We start from the raw sequence: 5803 nt of genomic DNA, 5'->3' as shown, positions 1-5803 counted from the left end.
ATTCCTCAGATTCATGGTTAATCATCGAGGAATAGAGGCAAACCCCGCGAAGATCAAAGCATTGGTGGAAATGCCATCACCGACTAAGCCAAAAGAAGTCCAAAGCCTCACAGGTAAAGTCACCTCTCTAAACCGCTTTATATCACGATTCTCTGATAAATGCAAGGAGTTTTTTCAGATTTTAAAAGGCAATAAGATGTTCCAATGGACCGAGAATGCGAAGAGGCTTTTCAAGCATTAAAAACGCATTTGGGGCAGCCCCTAATCCTATCTAAACCCATAACCGGCGAAGTCTTATCCATTTACCTAGCGGTGTCAGAATATGCAATTAGTTCGGTACTAATCCGCGAAGATCAAGGACGACAATACCCGGTGTACTATGTCAGTAAACGCTTGTTAGATGCTGAGACCCGCTATCCTCAAATGGAAAAATTAGCGTTCGCCCTGATAATATCATCAAGAAAGCTGCGACCTTATTTTCAGGCTCATAGCATTGAAGTTTTAACAAACTACCCTTTGAGGCAAGTCTTAGCAAAACCAGAGACATCGGGGAGATTGTTGAAATGGTCAGTAGAGTTAAGCCAATTCGACTTCAGATACAAACCGAGAACTGCGATCAAGGGGTAAGCCTTGGCAGATTTTATTCTCGAATTCCCGAGTACTGAAGTGGCACTCATAAACGACAACATCGACACTGCTGTACCAAATGGAGAAGAATGGACGTTGTACGTCGATGGGGCTTCTAATAACGAAGGTTCCGGTGATGGAATCATACTTATCAGTCCCAACAGTTTTAAGGTACACGCTGCTTTACGTTTTGAATTTTCTACATCTAACAATGAAGCCGAGTATGAAGCTTTGATCGCAGGCTTAAAGCTCGCCATCGAGATGAAAATAGAATATTTAAAGGCTTTCAGTGACTCCCTGATTGTCGTATTCCAGGTAAACGGAGAATATCTGGCCAGAGGCAGGCGTCTAGCTAAGTACCTAGCCATAGTATGCGAGTTGCTGCAGAAATTCAAGAAAGTAGTCGTGTCCCAAGTACCGTGTGCTCACAACTCACACGCAGATGCATTGACCCGCTTGGCCTCAACTAGAGAAGCCGAATTACTCGATGTAATTCTTGTGGACGTAGTGGCTCACCCGACAGTGAGTCGAGAAGAAGTAATGGAAATCGATGACGCCAAAGAAGTCACCTGGATGACTCCAATAAATGCATACCTGGAGAAAGGTATCTTGCCCGATGATAAGATAGAAGCGAGAAAGCTGCGATAGCGTGCCACCCGATATGTCATCTATGATGGAAGGCTATATCGCAGAAGCTTCAGTCAGCCTCTACTCAAATGTATTGACGGGGAAGATTGCGACTACATACTCCGCGAGGTGCACGGGGGTATATGTGGGAATCATACTGGTGGTAATTCCCTTGCCCTGAAAATCATGTGACAGGGGTATTACTGGCCTACCCTGCCACAAGACGCTTTCAACTTCACAAAGAAATGCGACAAATGTCAGCGAATAGCCACGTATGCCCATCAACCTCCGAGCCACTTGCATTCCATCACAAGCCCTTGGCCCTTTTCAGTGTGGGGCATCAACTTGATAGGTGAACTACCAAAAGGAAAAGGCGGAGTCAAGTATGTTGTAGTCGCAGTCGACTATTTTACGAAATGGGATGAGGCCAAAGCACTAGCAACCGTCACAGCCGCTAAATTGCACGAGTTTGTCTACAACTCGATAATCTGTCGATTTGGCGTCCCCTATAAGCTCATTTCAGATAACGGAAAGCAATTTGACTGTAAGGAGATGCGACAGTTATGCGAAGACTTGGGAATTAAAAAAGCGTTCTCAGTAGTCGCCTATCCACAGAGTAACGGGCAAACTGAAGCAGTCAACAAGATAATAAAGTACACCATCAAAGGAAAACTCGAAGAACGTAAGGGGGTATGGCCAGACGAGCTTTCACAAGTTTTATGGTCATACAACACGACCCCTCGATCCACGACTGGTGAAACACCTTTCTCGCTCTCTTATGGATGTGAGGCCATGATACCAGTCGAGATTGGGGCAGGTTCCCTACGAAGAGATGTTTTCAACATTGAACAGAACGAAGAAAAGCAGTTGCTTTACCTCGACCTTCTAGAAGAAAAGCGCGATCAGGCTCACCTGAAAAATGCGGCTTATCAACAGCGAACCGCGCGATATTTCAACTCTAAGTTCAAGGAAAGAACTCTGCGAGTAGGAGATTTGGTCCTTCGAAAGGTAATGCCAAACACGAAAAACCCAGCACATGGGGTCTTTGGAGACAATTGGGAAGGACCATATCTCATCGCAGAAAAGGTTGACAACGCAACATACTGGCTCGCAGAACTCGATGGTACTGCAATTCGAAGAGCCTGGAATGGCGAGAGCTTAAAATTTTATTATCAATAGTACTCGCACTGTATCGTTTGTACTCGCTATGTATTTATACTTAGAATTTTTATGTAAAAATGACTAAGTATCGGGGTATATACCACTATGTACTATTACACCAAGCTGTAGTTAAGTCGCAATCGAGATATTATAAATAGCAAAAAACGCGAGTACCCCTGTACTGCGAAAATGTTATAAATAAATATCCCCGAAAGGATGTAAATTCGTTCAAAAGGAAAATAAACATAAATTTGTCCGAGTACAAGCTGCGAGTACCCTTGTACCGCATATATAAAAAAAGGGAGTTTAACACAAGTAAATATTAAAGTAAAAGTTAAGTGTTAGGAGCAGCAGGGGCAGATCCATCTGCGACTTTGCTGACAGCCTCGTCCACGACCTCCTCAGTGTCTGCAGCATCAGCATCCTCAAGAAACAGATTTCCTCCACTGCCTTGAGTCTGTGTAGGTGACATGGGTCGAAAAGCCTCAGCCATCTCCGCGGCTTCTGCCCCAAGAATTGAGAAGTCGAAGTCCGCAACTTTGGAAAGAGTTGTATAAATATAGTCAGAGACCGCCTGGTCATACTGCTTCTTTCTATTCTCCTTCTCGACCTCCAAGTCGCGACACATCTCCTCGATCTTCATCTGAGAGTTCTTGGCTTCAAGTTCGACTTGCTCCTTAGACTTGCGAAGGTCTTCGAGCTCCTTGTCCTTGTCAACCACATCCTGTTTTAGCTTCTTGATGCTCTCTTGAAGCTGGGCATTCTGCCTCTTCAGCAGTTCAGCTTCCTTAGAACCAGCAGCAACGGCTTTCATGAACATGGTCATCGATTGCGAAGCCAACTCCACAGAACGCAGAACAAGCTCTTCAGAAGGAGTCCTCTCCACCTTGGACATGAACTCCTCGCCCACAAACTTTTCCTGCAGAGTCAGGAATTCGCGAGTTTGGACAGCTGGGTCAATCATGACTTTCTCTGTTGGGTTTTATGCCCTAAATAAAACTCATTTCAATATAATCAGATTTACTTATTAATATAGATCAGAAATAACATTTGATGTTGCATGGTTCACATGATTTATTTCATGATTATATGTACATAATGTATGAATTCATCTGAAACCCTTTTTACATACTTGATCCTGTTTATTGCGCCGTCAACACATTGGAAAGTAAACATGACTATGTGAATAAAGTTTCCTAGATTTATCAAACATAGGATTTTACTGATATGATAATCTATAACAGATTTTACTTGCATTTGGAGAAGTGCTATGTTCTTTGCAGAGCATTGGTTAAAGTAAAGCTCAGGTTGGATGCATGGAGTATGCATCGGAAGGGACCGATATTGAACTTTGACTTAGATTTATTAAACTTACCGTAATATCTATTCAAGTCAATATCGCCTAGTTGATCCTAGATCAAATGATCTTAATCCTGATAGGATTAGGCTCAATCTCAAGAGGCTATTCGTGTTCTTTGATATGTTAGTAAAGCCTACTTTTAGGTCAGGGTGATACGTACATTTTGGGAACACGGTAGTGCAATTGAGTGGGAGCGCTATCATAAACATGGAATCTATAGCTTCTATCTGGCGAATAGTAAGCAAAGGATGATCTCCTTCGAGCTTGACCAAACGAACATAAATGGTGGAGTACTGATTTCACATAAGCTGAAATATCATTTATATGGGGTCAAGTGTTTTAAGGAATAAATACATTGCAGGGTGTAACGGTAATCTAATCCCTTTACAGTGTAGATCATTCATATAGAGGATCATTGATCACATTAGGATTATAACAATGGATAACTAATGATGCATCTATATGGTGGAACATATAGAGCATTCTATTATACTGAGAGTGCAATTCTAAGTTCTATGCGTGGATTGAACGAAAAATTAATAAGTTAGTGAATTTTAGTAATAAATTCTTGATCTAGTTATTGGAAGCTCGGTTATATAGACCCATGGTCCCCGCACTAGTTGAGATAATATTGCTTGTAAGACTCATATAATTGGTTTTGATTAATCAATAATAATTCTCAAATTAGACTATGTCTATTTGTGAATTTTTCACTAAGTAAGGGCGAAATTGTAAAGAAAGAGTTTTTAGGGCATATTTGTTAATTATGATACTTTGTATGGTTCGATTAATAAATATGATAAATGACAATATTATTTAATAATTATTTATAGTTATTAAATAGTTAGAATTGGCATTTAAATGGTTGAATTAGAAAATTAGCGTTTTTGAGAAAATCAGATGCAGAAAAGATAAAACTGCAAAATTGCAAAAAGTGAGGCCCAAATCCACTAAGCATGGCCAGCCACTTTTATAGGCAATTTAAACTGATATTTTCATTATTTTAATGCCAAATAATTCAAACCTAACCCTAGTGGAATGCTATAAATAGATAGTGAAGGCTTCAGGAAATTTACACTTAAATTTTCTACTTTTTCATTCAGAAAAAACTGAGCCTTCTCTCTCCCTATCTTTTGCCGAACCCACTCTCTCTCTCTTCCTCATTGAGATTTCGAAATTCTTAGTGTAAGAGTAGTGCCCACACACAGTAAGTGATACCTCAATCATAGTGAGGAAGATCTTGAAGAAAGACTTTTAGCAAGAAGGGGTTTCAGCATCAAAGATTCAGAGAAAGAGATCCAGGTTCAGATATTGATAATGCTCTGCTACAGAAAGGAATCAAGGGCTAGATATCTGAACGGAAGGAGTCATATTATTCCGCTGCAACCAATGTAAGGTTTGTTAAACTTTATACGTGTTTATTTCATCGTTTTAGAAAGTTCATATTTAGGGTGTTAATCAACATACTTGTGAGTAGATCTAAGATCCTGGTAAAACAATTTCCAACATTCTTCCCCTTGTCTTGTACAGTCTTAGCCAGCTTCTTTGAGGAATCCGCGGTAGGAGTAGTCATAACATCGCTTTTCCTCTTCTGAGGAACGACAGGCGATGTCGTCCCTATTCCATTTTTGGCTTGCGGTTAAGGATTGGTGCGGACTTCAAGAAAGTCATCTCTGCAAGGACAACAACAAAAACAAAAAGAGATAAGTGCCAATAACAATAACATTTTAACGCACTAGTTTATACATGCGACATGTTACCTGATGTTGGTCGAGAAGTTTGCTTGGAGAGGCGTTTGTCTATCTGCTCTTGTTGCTTCTCAGACGGCTCCTTGTACACCGGCTCTCTTTGAAGGCTCGCGTTCTCTGAATCAACTTGTGTTCTCGCAACTTTAAGGTCGTGCACAGTAATCACCAGTCACGATCTTGCACAGGGAGGCTTCCAAGGACTTCAGCAGTTTCTCTGTGATCCACGTCAAGTGTAGGTCGAGCCGGTCTATCTGCGACAATAAAAAGGACGAGCCGGTCT

The sequence above is a fragment of the Cannabis sativa genome, chromosome 7, assembly GCF_029168945.1.
Source record: "Cannabis sativa cultivar Pink pepper isolate KNU-18-1 chromosome 7, ASM2916894v1, whole genome shotgun sequence".
Taxonomy (NCBI): domain Eukaryota; kingdom Viridiplantae; phylum Streptophyta; class Magnoliopsida; order Rosales; family Cannabaceae; genus Cannabis; species Cannabis sativa.
The sequence above is the reverse complement of the archived record's forward strand: the minus strand, read 5'-3'. Positions refer to the sequence as shown.